We start from the raw sequence: 21763 nt of genomic DNA, 5'->3' as shown, positions 1-21763 counted from the left end.
GGCCGACTTCTGCAGTTCGCCCAGGCCTGGTTAAAGACCACTTCAGATGCCTGGGTGCGGGAAATTGTCTCTCACGGGTACACAATCTCTTTCAAGAGACGTCCCCCTAGCTAGCTTTGCTTGACGGTTATCCATTCGGATCCGTTCAAAGTGCAATCTCTACACTTGGTTGTGCATTCCCTCCTGGATACAGGTGTGGTAGTACCGGTACCTTTGTCCCAGAGAGGCGGAGGATACTATTCGACCCTGTTTCTATTACTGAAACCAAATGGGTCTTCCCAGCCTATACTCAACCTCAAATCATTGAACAAATTTGTGAGAGTGTCCAAATTCTGTATGGAAACCCTGCGCTCTATTGTACTGGCCATGGAACCCGAAGATTACATGGTATCCCTATTGCCATGTCGCATCAGCAGTATCTGCGGTTTGCTATTGGCAACCTACATTATCAATTACAGGCTCTGCCATTTGAATTGATCACGGCCCCTCGGATCTTCACCAAGGTAATGGCCGTGATGACGGTTCATCTCCGTCGTCAGGGAATCAGGATCCTGCTGTATATGGACGACTTGCTGATCCTGGCGAACTCCCAAGATGTTCTCCTCAGTCATCTGGACCTGACGGTCCAATTCCTACAAGCCCACCGGTGGCTCATCAACTGAAAACAAGCAGAGGTGTAACTAGGGTTTTCGGAGCCCAGGGCAAGATGGAAAATGGCGTGTCCCCCCCCAAAAAAAAACATATAAAAAGAAGCATGTGCGCGCGCCGAAGGCGCGCGCGTCAAAAAAATGGGCGTGGCCACACACCAGAAGGGGTGTGGCCACACATTGCCCCACAGTGCCGGATACATGCCCCACAGTGCCAGATACATTGCCCCACAGTGCCAGATACAATGCCCCACAGTGCCAGATACATGCCCCACTCAGTGCCAGATACATGCCCCACAGTGCCAGTTACATTGCCCCACAGTGCCGGATACATGCCCCACAGTGCCAGATACATTGCCCCACAGTGCCAGATACATTGCCCCACAGTGCCAGATACATGCCCCACAGTGCCGGATACAATACCCCACAGTGCCGGATACATGCCCCACAGTGCCAGATACATTGCCCCACAGTGCCAGATACATTGCCCCACAGTGCCAGATACATTGCCCCACAGTGCCAGTTACATGCCCCACAGTGCCTGTTACATGCCCCTCAGTGCCAGGCCCCACTCAGTGTCAGTTACATGCCCCATTTGGTGCCAGTTACATTCCCCACAGTGCCAGATACATTGCCCCACAGTGCCAGTTACATGCCCCACAGTGCCTGATACATTGCCCCACAGTGCCAGATACATGCCCCACAGTGCCAGGCCCCACTCAGTGCCAGTTACATGCCCCATTTGGTGCCAGTTACATGCCCCACAGTGCCTGATACATTGCCCCACAGTGCCAGATACATGCCCCACAGTGCCAGGCCCCACTCAGTGCCCGTTACATGCCCCATTTGGTGCCAGTTACATGCCCCACAGTGCCAGATACATGCCCCACTGTGCCGCCGGACCCCCCCGTGCCGCCGGACACCCCCCCCCGTCACTTACCGGCCGGTGGCTTCTTGTTGCTATGTGAGGGGAGGAGAGCGCAGCGCCTCTCCTTCCCCTCGCCGCTCCAGGTCTCCGGCGGCTGTCTGGTGCCGGTTCGCCAGCCAATCAGAGCTCGCGGACCGGCAGCCAATCAGGAGCCGGTCCACAAGCTCTGATTGGCTAACGCCGGAGACCGGACACAGCAGCGCTGGCAGCGGCGGTGAGGGGAGGGAGAGACGCTGCGCTCTCCTCCCCTCACATTTAGGGTTGACGGGGGTGAGTGGGGCATGATGCCCTGGACGCCGGCGGCGCCCCCCTCTCCTGGGCCTGCCAAGGCGCCCAGGGCACGTGCCCCACTCGCCCTACCCTAGATACGCCTCTGAAAACAAGTCCTCCCTGGTTCCTGCTCGGAGCATGGTGCACCTGGGGTAACTGCAGGACACACACAGCCAAAGACTGTTCTTGTCTTCTGAGAAAGTCCTGAAACTTCAGGACAGGATCAGAAACTTCCTCTCTCGCCCTAACGTGTCGATACACTCGGCGATGCAAGTACTAGGCCGCATGGTGTCGGCTTTCGACATGGTGGAGTACGGTCAATTTCATTCCCGCCCTCTGCAGAGGTTAATCCTTTCCAAGTGCCTCATTGGATCAGGTCTCAAATGATCTTGACCCCGGAGGTTCGTCTGTCACTGAGATGGTGGCTACAGGACCAACATTTGAGCAGGGGCCGTCCCTTCTGGATCCCCAATTGGGTTCTACTGACTACGGACGCCAGTCTGTGGGGTTGTGGCATGGTGCTAGAGCAACACTCTCTCCAGGGTTGGTGGACCAAGGAGGAATCTCTCCTCCCGATAAACATTCTGGAATTGCGGACAGTGTTCAATGCTTTGACTCTTGCCCTGCCTCTGATACAGAACAGGCCTGTTCAAGTACAATCAGTAATCGCTACCACAATGGCATACATAAATCATCAAGGTGGCACTCGAAGTCGCATGGCAATGATGGAAGTGTCAAAAATCCTTTGTTGGTCAGAATGCCATCTGCCAGAAATATCGACAGTGTTCATTCCGGGAGTCCTCAACTGGGAAGCGGATTTCCTCAGTTGTTAGGACGTGCACGCCAGAGAGTGGAGTCTTCATCAGGAAGTCTTTCAACTCCTAGTGGACAAGTGGGGCCTACCAGATGTAGACCTGATGGTGTCTCGACACAATCACAAAGTTCCGGTCTTTGGATCAAGGACAAGGGATCCTCAAGCAGCGTTCGTGGCAATTCCATGGAACTTTCGGCTGCCCTACGTGTTCCCTCCAGTGTCACTCCTGCCCAGGGTTCTGCAGAAGTTCAAGCAAGAAGGAGGAATACTACTTCAAGTCGCTCCAGCATGGCCCAGACGGCATTGGCTCTCAGACCTACAGGGTCTGTCGATAGAGCGTCCTCTTCTACTCCCTCAACGTCCAGACCTCCACGCTCAGGGCCCTTGTGTCTACCCGGACCTGGCCAGACTGGCTTTGACGGAGTGGCTCTTGAAGCTTCACTCCTGAGATCCAAAGGATTTTCCGAGGCGGTTATCCAAACTATGCTAAAGGCCCGCAAACCGGCTTCTGCGTGGATTTATTATAGGGTCTGGAATTCTTACTTCACCTGGTGTGCTGCTAAGAATTACGATGCTTACAAGTTCAGTACTTCCAGGCTTCTGGCTTTTTTGCAACAAGGCCTGTACTTACGACTTCGTCTGGCCTCCCTCAAGGTTCATATATCTGCCTTGTCGGTGCGGTTTCAGCGGAAAATTACGTCTATTTCTGACGTTCATACATTCACTCAGGGCGTATTGAGTATTCAGCCTCCCTATGTCCCTCCTGTGGCACCATGGGATTTGTCTGTTGTCCTGAATGCCCTGCAAGAGTCTCCATTGAAACTCTTGAGACGGTGGACCTTAAATGTCTCACTTCCAAGGTTCTCTTTTTGCTGGCTATTGCCTCTGCTAGAAGGGTTTCGGACTTAGGCGCATTGTCTACCCTCTCTGATATTTCACCATGACCGGGCGGTTCTTAGAACTCGCCCAGGCTATTTCTCTGACGTCCTAGTGGATGCTGGGAACTCCGAAAGGACCATGGGGAATAGCGGGCTCCGAAGGAGGCTGGGCACTCTAGAAAGATTTAGGACTACCTGGTGTGCACTGGCTCCTCCCACTATGACCCTCCTCCAAGCCTCAGTTAGATTTTGTGCCCGGCCGAGGTTGGATGCACACTAGGGGCTCTCCTGAGCTCTTAGAAAAAAGATAGTCTTAGGTTTATTATTTTCAGTGAGACCTGCTGACAACAGGCTCACTGCAGCGAGGGACTAAGGGGAGAAGAAGCGAACTCGCCTGCTTGCAGCCGGATTGGGCTTCTTAGGCTACTGGACACCATTAGCTCCAGAGGGATCGACCGCAGGCCCAGCCTTGATGTTCGGTCCCGGAGCCGCGCCGCCGTCCCCCTTACAGAGCCAGAAGCAAGAAGATGGTCCGGAAAATCGGCGGCATGAAGACATCAGTCTTCACCAAGGTTGCGCACAGCACTGCAGCTGTGCGCCATTGCTCCTCTCACACTTCACACTCCGGTCACTGAGGGTGCAGGGCGCTGGGGGGGGGCGCCCTGAGGCAGCAATAAAAACACCTTGGCTGGCAAAAATACCTCAATATATAGCCCCAGGGGCTATATATGAGGTAAATACCCCTGCCAGATTCCATAAAAAAGTGGGAGAATAGGCCGCGGAAAAGGGGCGGAGCTATCGAGCTATCTCCCTCAGCACACTGGGCGCCATTTTTCCCTCACAGTTCCGCTGGAAGGAAGCTCCCTGGCTCTCCCCTGCAGACTACTCTACAGAAAAGGGTAAAAAAGAGAGAGGGGGGGCATTTAATTTGGCGCAGTATATAGTTTATATTAAAAAGCAGCTATAAGGGACATAACTCAGTTAGTCCCTGCCTTATATAGCGCTCTGGTGTGTGCTGGCATACTCTCACTCTGTCCCCCCAAAGGGCTTTTGTGGGTCCTGTCCTCTATATAGAGCATTCCCTGTGTGTGTGGAGTGTGTCGGTACGGCTGTGTCGACATGTTTGATGAGGATAATGAGGTGGAGGCGGAGCAGATGCCTTTAGAAGGGATGTCACCCCCTGGGGGGCAGACACCTGAGTGGATGTGCTTATGGAAAGAAATGAGTGCACGTATAGACTCATTACATAAGAAATTTGACGACATGCCGACTGCGGGACAGCCGAGTTCTCAGCTCGTGCCTGTCCAGGTGTCTCAAAAGTCATCAGGGGCTCTGAAACGCCCGCTATCTCAGATGGCACAAGTAGATGTCGACACGGATACTGACACCAGTGTCGACGACGATGAGTCAAATTTAATGCCCATTAAGGCCATTCACTGCATGATTGAGGCAATGGACCTAATTCCAAGTTGATCGCAGCAGGAAATTTTTTAGCAGTTGGGCAAAACCATGTGCACTGCAGGGGAGGCAGATATAACATGTGCAGAAAGAGTTAGATTTGGGTGGGTTATTTTATTTCTGTGCATTTAATACTGGCTGCTTTATTTTTACACTGCAAATTAGATTGCAGATTGAACACACCACACCCAAATCTAATTCTCTCTGCACATGTTATATCTGCCTGCCCTGCAGTGCACATGGTTTTGCCCAACTGCTAAAAAAATTCCTGCTACGATCAACTTGGAATTACCCCCAATGAAAGAGGTGTTAAATATCTCTGATTTACATCCAGGTACCACAAAAAAGGGTATTATGTTTGGGGAGAAAAAACTACCTGTAGTTTTTCCCCCGTCAGATGAATTTAATGAAGTGTGTGAAGAAGCGTGGGCTTCCCCTGATAAGAAATTGGTAATTCCTAAGAAGGTACTAATGGCGTTCCCTTTCCCGCCAGAGGATAGGTTACGTTGGGAAACACCTCCTAGGGTGGATAAAGCGCTCACACGTTTGTCTAAAAAGGTGGCACTACCGTCTCCGGATACGGCCGCCCTTAAGGAACCTGCTGATAGAAAGCAGGAGGCTATCCTGAAGTCTGTATATACACACTCAGGCATTATACTTAGACCAGCTATTGCGTCAGCATGGATGTGCAGTGCTGCCGCTGCGTGGTCGGATAAACTGTCAGAAAATATTGACACACTAGACAGAGACGCGATTCTGCTAACAATTGACCATATCAAAGACTCAGTCTTATATATGAGAGATGCACAGAGGGAAGTCTGCCGGCTGGCATCTAAAATAAGTGCATTGTCCATCTCTGCTAGGAGATGCTTATGGACTCGCCAGTGGACTGGAGATGCAGATTCCAAAAGGCACATGGAAGTTTTGCCTTATAAGGGGGAGGAATTATTTGGGGATGGTCTCTCCGACCTAGTTTCCACAGCAACGTCTGGGAAGTCAGCATTTTTACCCCATGTCCCCTCAAAGCCTAAGAAGGCGCCATTTTATCAGGTTCAGTCCTTTCGGACCCAGAAAAACAAGCGGGGAAAAGGAGGGTCCTTTCTCTCTAGAGGCAGAGGTAGGGGAAAAAGGCTGCAACAAACAGCAGGTTCCCAGGAGCAAAAGTCCTCCCCCGCTTCCTCTTCCAAGTCCGCCGCATGACAGTGGGGCTCCACAGGCGGAGCCAGGTACGGTGGGGGCCCGCCTCATGTATTTCAGCGATCAGTGGGCTCGCTCACAGGTGGATCCCTGGATCCTTCAAATAGTATCTCAGGGGTACAAGCTGGAATTCGAGGCGGCTCCACCCCACCGGTTCCTAAAATCTGCCTTGCCGATTGCTCCCTCAGACAGGGAGGCGGTGCTAGCAGCGATTCACAAGCTGTATGCCCAGCAGGTGATAATCAAGGTAACCCTACTTCAACAAGGCCGGGGTTACTATTACACACTATTTGTGGTGCCGAAACCGGACGGTTCGGTGAGACCCATTTTAAATTTGAAATCCTTGAACACATACATAAAAAAATTCAAGTTCAAGATGGAATCGCTCAGGGCGGTTATTGCAAGCCTGGAGGAGGGGGATTACATGGTATCCCTGGACATCAAGGATGCTTACCTGCATGTCCCCATTTACCATCCTCACCAGGAGTACCTCAGATTTGTGGTACAGGATTGCCATTACCAATTCCAGACGCTGCCGTTTGGACTCTCCACGGCACCGAGGGTATTTACCAAGGTTATGGCGGAAATGATGATACTCCTTCGAAAAAAGGGAGTTTTAATTATCCCATACTTGGACGATCTCCTAATAAAGGCCCGATCCAAGGAACAGTTGTTAGTGGGATTAGCACTATCTCAGGAAGTGCTGCGCCAGCACGGCTGGATTCTGAATATCCCAAAGTCACAGCTGGTCCCGACGACACGTCTAATGTTCCTGGGAATGATTCGGGACACAGTCCAGAAAAAAGTGTTTCTCCCGGAGGAGAAAGCCAGGGAGTTGTCTTCTCTAGTCAGAGACCTCCTAAAACCAAAACAGGTATCGGTGCATCACTGCACGCGGGTCCTGGGAAAGATGGTAGCTTCTTACGAAGCAATTCCATTCGGCAGGTTCCATGCCAGGATTTTTCAGTGGGACCTGTTGGACAAGTGGTCCGGATCGCATCTTCAGATGCATCGCTTGATAACCCTGTCCCCAAGAACCAGGGTGTCTCTTCTGTGGTGGCTGCAGAGTGCTCATCTTTTGGAGGGCCGCAGATTCGGCATACAGGACTGGGTCCTGGTGACCACGGATGCCAGCCTACGAGGCTGGGGGGCAGTCACAAAGGGAAGAAACTTCCAAGGACTATGGTCAAGTCAGGAGACTTCCCTTCACATAAATATTCTGGAACTAAGGGCCATTTACAATGCCCTAAGTCAAGCAAAATCCCTGCTCCTACACCAGCCGGTACTGATCCAGTCAGACAACATCACGGCAGTCGCCCATGTAAATCGACAGGGCGGCACAAGAAGCAGGATGGCAATGGCAGAAGCCACAAGGATTCTCCGATGGGCGGAAAATCATGTACTAGCACTGTCAGCAGTGTTCATCCCGGGAGTGGACAACTGGGAAGCAGACTTTCTCAGCAGGCACGACCTCCACCCGGGAGAGTGGGGACTTCATCCAGAAGTCTTCCAAATGATTGTAAATCAGTGGGGTCGTCCACAGGTGGACATGATGGCGTCCCGCCTAAACAAAAAACTAGAGAGGTATTGCGCCAGGTCAAGAGACCCTCAGGCGATAGCTGTGGACGCTCTAGTGACACCGTGGGTGTACCAGTCAGTTTATGTGTTCCCTCCTCTACCTCTCATACCAAAGGTATTGAGAATAATAAGAAAGCGAGGTGTAAACACAATTCTCGTGGTTCCGGATTGGCCAAGAAGAGCGTGGTACCCGGAACTTCAAGAGATGATCTCAGAGGACCCGTGGTCTCTGCCGCTCAGACAAGACCTGCTACAGCAGGGGCCCTGTCTGTTCCAAGACTTACCGCGGCTGCGTTTGACGGCATGGCGGTTGAACGCCGGATCCTAAAGGAAAAGGGCATTCCGGAGGAAGTCATTCCTACGCTTATTAAAGCTAGGAAAGAGGTTACAGCAAATCATTATCACCGCATATGGCGGAAGTATGTTGCATGGTGTGAGGCCGAAAAGGCCCCAACAGAGGAATTTCAACTAGGTCGATTTCTGCATTTCCTGCAAGCAGGAGTTAATATGGGCCTAAAACTAGGCTCCATTAAGGTACAGATCTCGGCTCTGTCGATTTTCTTCCAGAAAGAACTAGCTTCAGTACCTGAAGTTCAGACATTTGTGAAAGGAGTGCTGCATATTCAGCCCCCATTTGTGCCTCCTGTGGCACCTTGGGATCTCAACGTGATGTTGAGTTTCTTAAAATCACATTGGTTTGAGCCACTAAAAACCGTGGATCTGAAATATCTCACGTGGAAAGTGGTCATGTTATTGGCTTTGGCTTCAGCCAGGCGTGTGTCAGAATTGGCGGCTTTATCATGTAAAAGCCCTTATCTGATTTTCCATATGGATAGGGCAGAATTGAGGACTCGTCCCCAGTTTCTCCCTAAGGTGGTGTCAGCGTTTCACCTGAACCAGCCTATTGTGGTGCCTGCGGCTACTAGGGACTTGGAGGACTCCAAGTTGCTAGACGTTGTCAGGGCCCTGAAAATATATGTTTCCAGGACGGCTGGAGTCAGAAAATCTGACTCGCTGTTTATCCTGTATGCACCCAACAAGCTGGGTGCTCCTGCTTCTAAGCAGACTATTGCTCGCTGGATTTGTAGTACAATTCAGCTTGCACATTCTGTGGCAGGCCTGCCACAGCCAAAATCTGTAAATGCCCATTCCACAAGGAAGGTGGGCTCATCTTGGGCGGCTGCCCGAGGGGTCTCGGCTTTACAACTTTGCCGAGCTGCTACTTGGTCAGGGGCAAACACGTTTGCAAAATTCTACAAATTTGATACCCTGGCTGAGGAGGACCTGGAGTTCTCTCATTCGGTGCTGCAGAGTCATCCGCACTCTCCCGCCCGTTTGGGAGCTTTGGTATAATCCCCATGGTCCTTTCGGAGTTCCCAGCATCCACTAGGACGTCAGAGAAAATAAGAATTTACTCACCGGTAATTCTATTTCTCGTAGTCCGTAGTGGATGCTGGGCGCCCATCCCAAGTGCGGTTTATCTGCAATACTTGTACATAGTTATTGTTAACTAAATCGGGTTATTGTTGAGCCATCTGTTGAGAGGCTCAGTTGTTTCATACTGTTAACTGGGATTCATATCACGAGTTGTACGGTGTGATTGGTGTGGCTGGTATGAGTCTTACCCGGGATTCAAAATCCTTCCTTATTGTGTATGCTCGTCCGGGCACAGTGTCCTAACTGAGGCTTGGAGGAGGGTCATAGTGGGAGGAGCCAGTGCACACCAGGTAGTCCTAAATCTTTCTAGAGTGCCCAGCCTCCTTCGGAGCCCGCTATTCCACATGGTCCTATCGGAGTTCCCAGCATCCACTACGGAATACGAGAAATAGAATTACCGGTGAGTAAATTCTTATTTTATCTAAGGTGGTGTTATCCTTTCACCTTAACCAAGAGATTGTGGTTCCGGACTTTATCTCTTCTGACTTGTCCTCCAAAGAGCGGTCTTTGGATGTGGTACGGGCTCTCCGTATATATGTGGAAAGGACTGCCTCTATCAGGAGGGCTGATTCACTTTTTTGTACTTTTTGGTTTTCACAAACGTGGCTGGCCTGCGAACAAGCAAACCTTGGCCAGATGGATTAGAATGGTAACCAAAACACCGACAGGGACCCTTATCCAAGCGCTTAAATATAGACTGCAGCGGTATTTTTTGAGGAACGCTGATCAGCTAATCAGCACCACACCACATGTACCGAAAAAAAGACCTCAGAAAAAACTCTACAGCACTGTCCTTAATTAGCCTCAGTATAACAGAACAGAATATCCTTAAAAAAATGGGAAATCTTCTTATATCCTTAGTATAAATTGTGATGTGCAATCCAGCATGAATTCCAAGTATAAAAAACAATGTATTTATTAAAAGTCATTTAAAACAAAAATCACACTCCTCCTCTTGTGTTCACAACAGCGTCTAGCGTTTTTACAGTTCGGCTTACAGGTGTTAGTAAATAAGGGAATTGCCCCACCGGACCTGCCGGACATCACCAGTAAATGCGGTTCTGCCTCTCTCCCGAGAATCTCATTACCCGGGGCTGCGCTCAAAGGCTTCCTTTCCCACTAGTCGTCCTCAGGTCCTCTCTCCCATACACCTCCTATGCCGCTGTTCTTCCCGCTGCTCGCTCTGTTGTTATGTGAATATCTCCCAACGCTAACACAGTAGTGACCAAATCCACCTAGTGCCGCCGACGCATTTCTACCCGGTCTGGGTCTTAGTCATGGCCGAACTGTAAAAACGCTAGACGCTGTTGTGAACACAAGAGAAGGAGTGTGATTTTTGTTTTAAATGACTTTTAATAAATACATTTTTTTTTTATACTTGGAATTCATGCTGGATTGCACATCACAATGTGCCCAGGCTTGTGACAACGCTTCCCTTCAGGGGAAGGGAGAGTCAGTGGGGAGGGGGAGTGTCAGTGGGGAGGGGGAGTGTCAGTGGGGAGGGGGAGAGTCAGTGGGGAGAGTCAGTGGGAAGGGGGAGAGTCAGTGGGAAGGGGGAGAGGGGGGAGTCAGTGGGGAGGGAGAGTCAGGGGGAGGGGGAGAGTCAGTGGGGAGGGGGAGCGTCAGTGGTGCTATACATTAAAGAAAGAGTTCCAAGTTCAACAGGGTTTCATAGATGGATTGGCGGTCTAAGCCTAGATGCTTAGAACTCAGTTTGAATGAAAATTTCAAGTTGAACGTAAGAAAACTGCGGTGTAGACAGAAGGTTATTTTTTTTTTAATTATTATTATTATTATTATTAATAAGACTTTAATGTATAGTGCAGTATATTCCGGTGTGCTTTACAATTGGAAACAACAGTGATAAAACAAGACTGGGTAATAACAGACGGTCATAGAGGTAGGAGGGCCCTGCTCACAAGCTTACGTTCTATAGGGAAGTAGGAATTGATACACAAGGATAGGTGCTATCTATTGCATAGTTGTCCACCGGATTGCAAAGGTTCTTGATGGGCTGTATCACTGTGGTCACCCGCCTGGGGTCAGGGGGAGGGGAAAGTGAAGAAAGATAAAATATGTGGATGATATGTGTGGACTGTACATTGGGGATATAATTGGATAGGAAAGCTTATGAAGGTTATGTGGGCGGTTCTGGAATTTGATAGGTTTGCCTGAATAGATGGGTTTTCAGGGAACGCTTGAAGGTTTGGAGACTAGGGGAGAGTCTGATTGTGCATGGTAGGGCATTCCATAGAGTGGGTGCAGCCAGAAGAAAGTCCTGCAATCATGAATGGGAGCGAGTAATGAGTGTGGATGAGAGACGTAGGTTAGGTCTTTCTTGTATAGCCACAAATGTGTTTACAGTAAAACAACCCATAACATCCGTCCAGGGCAGGACATACCATGGGGGAAGAGTGGAAGGTGGACTACAATAGTAGGGGAGTAATAAACAAAAGGCGACTTTAGACACCTGGGCAACCAGGACAAAAAATAACCCTGGGCAGGAGACATAGGGCTTAATGTAATGAACTGTGGGACTCTCTGCGGGTCTGGCCAGGTTGGCTTTGCCGTGCAAATGATTGGCGCTTTAACAATCCAGTCAGACTCGCACAAAGTCCCGCACTTCCTGCTTCTCGCTGGCTTTTAGATTAAGCTCTCGGTGTTCCCCATTTCCAGCTATTTGATGGAACCCATGTCTGCACCTGCCACTAGCACCTTGTCTGAATAATGTGGAACAACACTCCTCTGTGTGCTCACTCACCAGTGTGTATTACCTCTCTCTGGTCCATTGCCTGAACCCGCGCTCCTGTCAGCTAGATTCCTGCATTGCCGCTGCCTATGAGTCTGCTCTAGTTCCTCCGCAGCTTGGGTCTGTTACTTGGGTCCTGTCTGCACTATTTCCAGCCTGTGTTCAAGTCTCTGGTTCAAGCTTTCAGTTCCAGTCCTGCTCTAGCTACTGTTCACTGGTAGCATTCCAGTTCAAGCTCCAATTCCAGTCCAGAGCAACCAGTATTGCATGTGTCCATTATTCTGGATCCAGTCTGGTACAGCCTGTTTACTAATCCTTTGTCCTAGCTTATGCAGTTACCTAAAGTTTCCCTAAAGTCTATATAGCGCTTCTACTGCCATGTCTTCAGTCTACTGGTAACCTGACTTCTTGCAAGTCCTCTGAATATAACTGCCTGCTCATTGCGTGCTCAAGTGGACTCCAGATTACACTGCTACTCAGTGGAACCCTGCCTTCTCAGTTATCACAGCTCCTTCCTGTCTCAGGGACTCTCTGCTGTCCATACCATCGGTGTCACCATCAATGGTGATTGTTGTCCTGAGAGTCCTCGCTTTGTGATAGTATTCGTACTGAGTCTTCACTAGTGTGGTCACTTCGGGTGCTGGGTACTGGACCTAAACTCCTCTTTGAGGTTGTATGCTCCAGGCACTCAGTTCTGGTAGATGGGTTGGACCAGTGTTAGCTTGTGGGCTACTGATTAATGTATTAATTAATGTGCCATTACCTGAGTTATCAAGGACTGGTTCCGGTCCCTAACTTCTGTGTCCAGGGTTAGGGTTGAGAGCCAGTCAGTTGGTTCCAGGAGCAGTATGTGAGTCTTCCAATTCTCACCAACCTCTCTGATTGCACCAGGTATATACTGTATGTCACCCATGAGTAGACATCTCATTCAGCCACCCAGATTCCTGTATGATTCATCAGCCCAGTCCTCGGGTCCTGACTCAGGTCTGAAACCTCTAACCATGATACATGAGAAGCGATTAAAGGTCTTTTCAGAGTTCAAGGCCAATATCACAGATGGGATTTTATATTTGTTCATATAAGAGATCAAATACACTATTCTCCTGGTATTATGTGCTTTTCTGTGTTCTTCTCCTGGTCATATCGTCTTCTCCTGGGCATGTAGTGCTCTTGCAGTGATTGTCTGCTTAACATAGTGTTTTCTTCATATGTTCTTCTACTGTTCCTGTGATGTTCTACTGGTGTTCTTCTCCTGGGCAGGTGGTACTTTTGTAGTGATTGCTTAACATGTATTGTTATTCTGGTGTTATGGCCATACAGTGTTCGTGTGATGATCTTCTGGTGTTCTCCTGGTTATATACTGTTCCTCTGGTGTTCTTCTCCTGGACCTGTGGTGCTTTTCTGGTGTTCTCTTGGGTATGTAGGGTTCTCCTGGTCCTGTGGTGTTAATCTGGATAACTACGACTGTCATTGGGGTATTGTAGTGCTGGGATTGGGTGATAGGGGACGGCCATTTATGATGTATGCTGCAGCATTTTGTAAGTATCTTACAGTGTTTTGGGAACATATTTTGGCGTGTTGAAGAGCTGATAATGTGTGTTATGTACATGCTATGGTTTGTCAGATATATTGTAATATAGGTAGATAATCAGCGTCTGTATATTTGTGTGGAATGCTATATATATATATATATATATATATATATATATATATATATACTGTATAATATCAATTGCCTAATGGATATGTAGAACAATCTGTATACTGGGTAGGAATACAGATATAACAGTACCACAACAGTTGCCGTCAGTTACGTCAGATTCGCTGATCACACAATGATCTCTGTGTCTCTCATAGTCCCCTGACATTTACAGAGGACATTGGGGTCTACAGTTCCCCCACGCTCCTGACATCAGAAGCTTAACTCTTTCATTGCCGCAGGCTGAATATGTTTTTAAGCACTCACTGCCTAATGCCGCTAATACATTTAATACAGGGTGCCTAGCGCCGGTCATTCATTTAAATATGGTGCCCAGCACCGATATGTCTCTTGAAAGATGGTGCCGCAGCACGGGATTTAACCCCTTCAGTGCTGTGGCACCATCAACCATGTGGGTCAAGGTCAAGTGTGGAAGTGGAACAGGATGAGAGGGATATTTGTGTACTATGGGGTTAGAGTTAGGGGTTAGGGTTAGGATGAGGATGTTGTGTGTGTAAGTCAGCCGCCAGTGGCAGTAGTTTTTGCATTGTGATGCCTGGTCATAAGACCAACAAAGCCACCACTTGGGTGTGGAATTATTTTGTCCCAAATCCTGATAACTTTTATGAAGGCATCTGCTCCACTTGTGAGGCCAGTTAGTAGAGGTAAGAACGTTAACCATCTAGGCACCTCCGCCATGTTACGTCATTTGTTACGAGTTTTTTTACATTTTTTTAGATAATTATCATAATTTTCTAAATAATAACAAGCAGTCCTGTATCAGCCAACATCAGTTACAACCAGCCCATGCAATCTCCACCACCAACATTCTCATCATCAACCTCCTCATTAGTGATCAGAAGTAGTCCTCCCAAAAAATTGGTTTGTGGGAGCCAAAACAAACTAAGCACTTCATAAGTGTGGGTGGGAGGACCCAAGGACAAATCTATCTTGCGCCACTACCTCTGCTCTGTCACTTAGTAACCAGCCAGCTCACTGCAGTCTTTGGCCAATATTGATTAACACAGTATTATGAGCTGTGAGGTGGTCACCATTGACTGGAAATTACTGTAAATTAATATTGAGATTAATAATACTGTAGGAATGAAACAGGCCCACATTATGTCCAATAATGCTATATACATATTCTTATATTCACTTTTGTATATAGCATTCCCCTATATATACCTGTGGATATAGCATTCCCCCTATGTATACCTGTGGATTTAGCATCCCGCTATATATACCTGTGGATATAGCATCCCCCTATATATATCTGTGTATATAGCATCCCCCTATATATACACCTATGAATATAGCATCCCCCTATATATACCTGTGGTTAAAGCATTCCCCTTTATATACACCTGTGGATATAACACCCCCCTATATATACATGTGGATATAGCATCCCCCTATATATATATATATATATATATATATATACCTGTGGACAATAGCATCCCCCTATATATACCTGTGGATAATAGCATTCCCCTATATATACCTGTGGATATAGCATTCCCCTATAAATACCTGTGGATATAGCATCCCCCTATATATACCTGTGGATATAGCATCACACTATATATACACCTGTGGATATAGCATTCCCCTATGTATACCTGTGTATAATAGTATCCCCCTATATATACCTGTGGATATAGCATTCCCCAATATATACACCTGTGGATATAGCATCCCCCTATATATACACCTGTGGATATAGCATCCCCCTATATATACACCTGTGGATATAGCATCCCCCTATATATACACACACCTGTGGATATAGCATTCCCCCTATATATACCTGTGGATATAGCATTCCCCTATATATACCTGTGGATATAGCATTCCCCCTATATATACACACCTGTGGATATAGCATTCACCTATATATACACCTGTGGATATAGCATTCCCCTATATATACCTGTGGATAATAGCATCCCCCTATATATACCTGTGGATATAGCATTCCCCTATAAATACCTGTGGATATAGCATCCCCCTATATACACACACACACACACACACACACACACACACACACACACACACACACACACACACACACACACACACACACACACCTGTGGATATAGCATTCCCCTATATATACACCTGTGGATATCGCATCCCCTATATACTGTATACCTGTGGATATAGCATTCCCCCTATATATACCTGTGGATATAGCATTCCCCCTATATATACACACCTGTGGATATAGCATCCCCCTATGTATACCTGTGGGTATAGCATCCCCCTATGTATACTTGTGGATATAGCATCCCCCTATATATACCTGTGGATATAACATTCCCCCTATATATACCTGTGGATATAACATTCCCCTATATATACCTGTGGATATAGCATTCCCCTATATATACCTGTAGATATAGCATCCCCCTATATATACCTGTGAATATACCATCCCCCTATATATTCCTGTGTATATACCATTCCCCTATATATACCTGTGGATATAGCATTCCCCCTATATATACCTGTAGATATAGCATCCCCCTATATATTCCTGTGTATATACCATTCCCCTATATATTCCTGTGTATATACCATTCCCCTATATATACCTGTGGATATACCATCCCCCTATATATACCTGTGGATATAGCATTCCCATGTATTCCCCAGTGTGGCTGGTAAATGATAAGCATACAGGCCAGTGTGACGGTATAATACACAGTCTGGGGTGAGTGTATGCGGCAGCTGCTCCTCACTGTACATGTCCCCCTCCCTCCTTCCCACTCCTCATTCACTCCTTCCTCCCCAACTGCAGCTGCTGAGGCCTAACACAGACACACAGAGGCCGTCACCCACGCTGCAGGGACACCCTCCCACCACGACACCGTCACTCAGGTACCCACAGCGACACCCTCCCACCCAGACACCGTCACTCAGGTACTCACAGCGAAACCCTCCCACCCAGACACCGTCACTCAGGTACCCACAGTGACACCCTCCCACCCAGACACCGTCACTCAGGTACCCACAGTGACACCCTCCCACCACGACACCGTCACTCAGGTACCCACAGCGACACCCTCCCACCCAGACACCGTCACTCAGGTACCCACAGCGACACCCTCCCACCCAGACACCGTCACTCAGGTACCCACAGGGACACCCTCCCACCACGACACCGTCACTCAGGTACCCACAGTGACACCCTCCCACCACGACACCGTCACTCAGGTACTCACAGCGACACCGTCCCACCCAGACACCGTCACTCAGGTACCCACAGTGACACCCTCCCACCACGACACCGTCACTCAGGTACCCACAGCGACACCCTCCCACCCAGACACCGTCACTCAGGTACCCACAGTGACACCCTCCCACCACGACACCGTCACTCAGGTACCCACAGTGACACCCTCCCACCACGACACCGTCACTCAGGTACCCACAGAGACACCCTCCCACCCAGACACCGTCACTCAGGTACCCACAGCGACACCCTCCCACCACGACACCGTCACTCAGGTACCCACAGCGACACCCTCCCATCCAGACACCGTCACTCAGGTACCCACAGCGACACCCTCCCACCACGACACCGTCACTCAGGTACCCACAGTGACACCCTCCCACCCAGACACCGTCACTCAGGTACCCACAGCGACACCCTCCCACCACGACACCGTCACTCAGGTACCCACAGTGACACCCTCCCACCACAACACCGTCACTCAGGTACCCACAGCGACACCCTCCCACCCAGACACCGTCACTCAGGTACCCACAGCAACACCCTCCCACCCAGACACCGTCACTCAGGTACCCACAGAGACACCCTCCCACCCAGACACCGTCACTCAGGTACCCACAGAGACACCCTCCCACCCAGACACCGTCACTCAGGTACCCACAGCGACACCCTCCCACCCAGACACCGTCACTCAGGTACCCACAGTGACACCCTCCCACCACGACACCGTCACTCAGGTACCCACAGCGACACCCTCCCACCCAGACACCGTCACTCAGGTACCCACAGCAACACCCTCCCACCCAGACACCGTCACTCAGGTACCCACAGCGACACCCTCCCACCCAGACACCGTCACTCAGGTACCCACAGCGACACCCTCCCACCACGACACCGTCACTCAGGTACCCACAGCGACACCCTCCCACCCAGACACCGTCACTCAGGTACCCACAGCGACACCCTCCCACCACGACACCGTCACTCAGGTACCCACAGCGACACCCTCCCACCCAGACACCGTCACTCAGGTACCCACAGCGACACCCTCCCACCCAGACACCGTCACTCAGGTACCCACAGCGACACCCTCCCACCCAGACACCGTCACTCAGGTACCCACAGCGACACCCTCCCACCCAGACACCGTCACTCAGGTACCCACAGCGACACCCTCCCACCCAGACACTGCCACTCAGGTACCCACAGCGAAACCCTCCCACCCAGACACTGTCACTCAGGTACCCACAGCGACACCCTCCCACCCAGGTTCCCACAGCGACACCCTCCCACCCAGACACCGTCACTCAGGTACCCACAGCGACACCCTCCCACTCAGACACCGTCACTCAGGTACTCACAGCGACACCGTCCCACCCAGACACCGTCACTCAGGTACCCACAGCGACACCCTCCCACTCAGACACCGTCACTCAGGTACCCACAGCGACACCCTCCCACCCAGACACCGTCACTCAGGTACCCACAGCGACACCCTCCCACTCAGACACCGTCACTCAGGTACCCACAGCGACACCCTCCCACCCAGACACCGTCACTCAGGTACCCACAGCGACACCCTCCCACCACGACACCGTCACTCAGGTACCCACAGCGACACCCTCCCACCCAGACACCGTCACTCAGGTACTCACAGCGACACCGTCCCACCCAGACACCGTCACTCAGGTACCCACAGCGACACCCTCCCACCCAGACACCGTCACTCAGGTACCCACAGCGACACCCTCCCACTCAGACACCGTCACTCAGGTACCCACAGCGACACCCTCCCACCCAGACACCGTCACTCAGGTACCCACAGCGACACCCTCCCACCCAGACACCGTCACTCAGGTACCCACAGCGACACCCTCCCACTCAGACACCGTCACTCAGGTACCCACAGCGACACCCTCCCACCCAGACACCGTCACTCAGGTACCCACAGCGACACCCTCCCACCCAGACACCGTCACTCAGGTACCCACAGCGACACCCTCCCACCCAGACACCGTCACTCAGGTACCCACAGCGACACCCTCCCACCCAGACACCGTCACTCAGGTACTCACAGCGACACCCTCCCACCCAGACACCGTCACTCAGGTACCCACAGCGACACCCTCCCACCCAGACACCGTCACTCAGGTACTCACAGCGACACCCTCCCACCCAGGTTCCCACAGCGACACCCTCCCACCCAGACACCGTCACTCAGGTACCCACAGCGACACCCTCCCACCCAGACACCGTCACTCAGGTACTCACAGCGACACCCTCCCACCCAGACACCGTCACTCAGGTACCCACAGCGACACCCTCCCACCCAGACACCGTCACTCAGGTACCCACAGCGACACCCTCCCACCCAGGTTCCCACAGCGACACCCTCCCACCCAGACACCGTCACTCAGGTACCCACAGCGACACCCTCCCACCCAGACACCGTCACTCAGGTACCCACAGCGACACCCTCCCACCCAGACACTGCCATTCAGGTACCCACAGCGACACGCTCCCACCCAGACACCGTCACTCAGGTACCCACAGCGACACCCTCCCACCCAGACACTGCCACTCAGGTACCCACAGCGAAACCCTCCCACCCAGACACTGTCACTCAGGTACCCACAGCGACACCCTCCCACCCAGGTTCCCACAGCGACACCCTCCCACCCAGACACCGTCACTCAGGTACCCACAGCGACACCCTCCCACCCAGACACTGCCACTCAGGTACCCACAGTGACACGCTCCCACCCAGACACCGTCACTCAGGTACCCACAGCGACACCCTCCCACCCAGACACCGTCACTCAGGTACCCACAGCGACACCCTCCCACCCAGACACTGTCACTCAGGTACCCACAGCGACACCCTCCCACCCAGACACTGTCACTCAGGTACCCACAGCGACACGCTCCCTCCCACCCAGACACCGTCACTCAGGTACCTACAGCGACACCCTCCCACCTAGACACTGCCACTCACTCTGCAAGGACACACTCCCACTCACGTACCCACAGGGACACACTCCCACCCAGACACTGTCACAGGACATGTGAGAACACACACAGAGAGGGGTATAATGACACACAGGACATGTGGGAGCACACACACAGAGAGGGGTATAATGACACACAGGACATGTGAGAGCACACACACAGAGAGAGGTATAATGACACACAGGACATGTGGGAGCACACACACACACACACACACACACACACACACACACACACACACACACACACACACACACAGAGGGGTATAATGACACACAGGACATGTGGGAGCACACACACAGAGAGGGGTATAATGACACACAGGACATGTGGGAGCACACACACAGAGAGGGGTATAATGACACACAGGACATGTAGGAGCACACACACAGAGAGGGGTATAATGACACACAGGACATGTGAGAACACACACAGAGAGGGGTATAATGACACACAGGACATGTGGGAGCACACACACAGAGAGGGGTATAATGACACACAGGACATGTGGGAGCACACACACACAGAGAGGGGTATAATGACACACAGGACATGTGGGAGCACACACACAGAGAGGGGTATAATGACCCACAGGACATGTGGGAGCACACACACAGAGAGGGGTATAATGACACACAGGACATGTGGGAGCAACACACAGAGAGGGATATAATGACACACAGGACATGTGGGAGCACACACACAGAGGGGTATAATGACACACAGGACATGTGGGAGCACACACAGAGAGGGGTATAATGACACACAGGACATGTGGGAGCACACACACACAGAGAGGGTATAATGACACACAGGACATGTGAGAACACACACAGAGAGGGGTATAATGACACACAGGACATGTGAGAACACACACAGAGAGGGGTATAATGACACACGGGACATGTGGGAGCACACACACAGAGAGGGGTATAATGACACACAGGACATGTGGGAGCACACACACACAGAGAGGGGTATAATGACACAGGACATGTGGGAGCACACACAGAGAGGGGTATAATGACACACGGGACATGTGGGAGCACACACACAGAGAGGGGTATAATGACACACAGGACATGTGGGAGCACACACAGAGAGGGGTATAATGACACACAGGACATGTGGGAGCACACACACAGAGAGGGGTATAATGACACACAGGACATGTGGGAGCACACACACAGAGAGGGGTATAATGACACACAGGACATGTGGGAGCACACACAGAGAGGGGTATAATGACACACAGGACATGTGGGAGCACACACACAGAGAGGGGTATAATGACACACAGGACATGTGAGAGCACACACAGAGAGGGGTATAATGACACACAGGACATGTGAGAGCACACACAGAGAGGGGTATAATGACACACAGGACATGTGGGAGCACACACACAGAGAGGGGTATAATGACACACAGGACATGTGAGAGCACACACAGAGAGGGGTATAATGACACACAGGACATGTGGGAGCACACACACAGAGAGGGGTATAATGACACACAGGACATGTGGGAGCACACACAGAGAGGGGTATAATGACACACAGGACATGTGGGAGCACACACACAGAGAGGGGTATAATGACACACAGGACATGTGGGAGCACACACAGAGAGGGGTATAATGACACACAGGACATGTGAGAGCACACACACAGAGAGGGGTATAATGACACACAGGACATGTGGGAGCACACACACAGAGAGGGGTATAATGACACACAGGACATGTGGGAGCACACACACAGAGAGGGGTATAATGACACACAGGACATGTGGGAGCACACACACAGAGAGGGGTATAATGACACACATGACATGTGGGAGCACACACAGAGAG

General features: G+C 50.7%; 1 protein-coding gene across 7 annotated transcripts in view; it reads left to right on the top strand.

Annotated features, from left to right (window-relative positions):
• RTKN (rhotekin) overlaps nucleotides 1-21763 on the top strand; it is a 286830-nt gene that overhangs the window by 137857 nt on the left and 127210 nt on the right. The window contains exon 1 of one of the 7 annotated variants that reach the window (XM_063925617.1): nucleotides 16451-16544. The exons of 4 other annotated variants lie outside the window; for them this stretch is intronic. The gene's annotated coding sequence lies outside the window, so the exon portion shown is untranslated. Of the gene's footprint in view, nucleotides 1-16450; nucleotides 16545-16817; nucleotides 16839-18478; nucleotides 18505-21763 lie in introns of those variants that run through there. 2 more of the 7 variants (XM_063925637.1, XM_063925627.1) reach the window with 2 other exon arrangements.

The sequence above is a fragment of the Pseudophryne corroboree genome, chromosome 1 (assembly GCF_028390025.1).
Source record: "Pseudophryne corroboree isolate aPseCor3 chromosome 1, aPseCor3.hap2, whole genome shotgun sequence".
Lineage (NCBI taxonomy): Eukaryota > Metazoa > Chordata > Amphibia > Anura > Myobatrachidae > Pseudophryne > Pseudophryne corroboree.
This window is presented reverse-complemented; position numbering and strand designations above follow the sequence as displayed.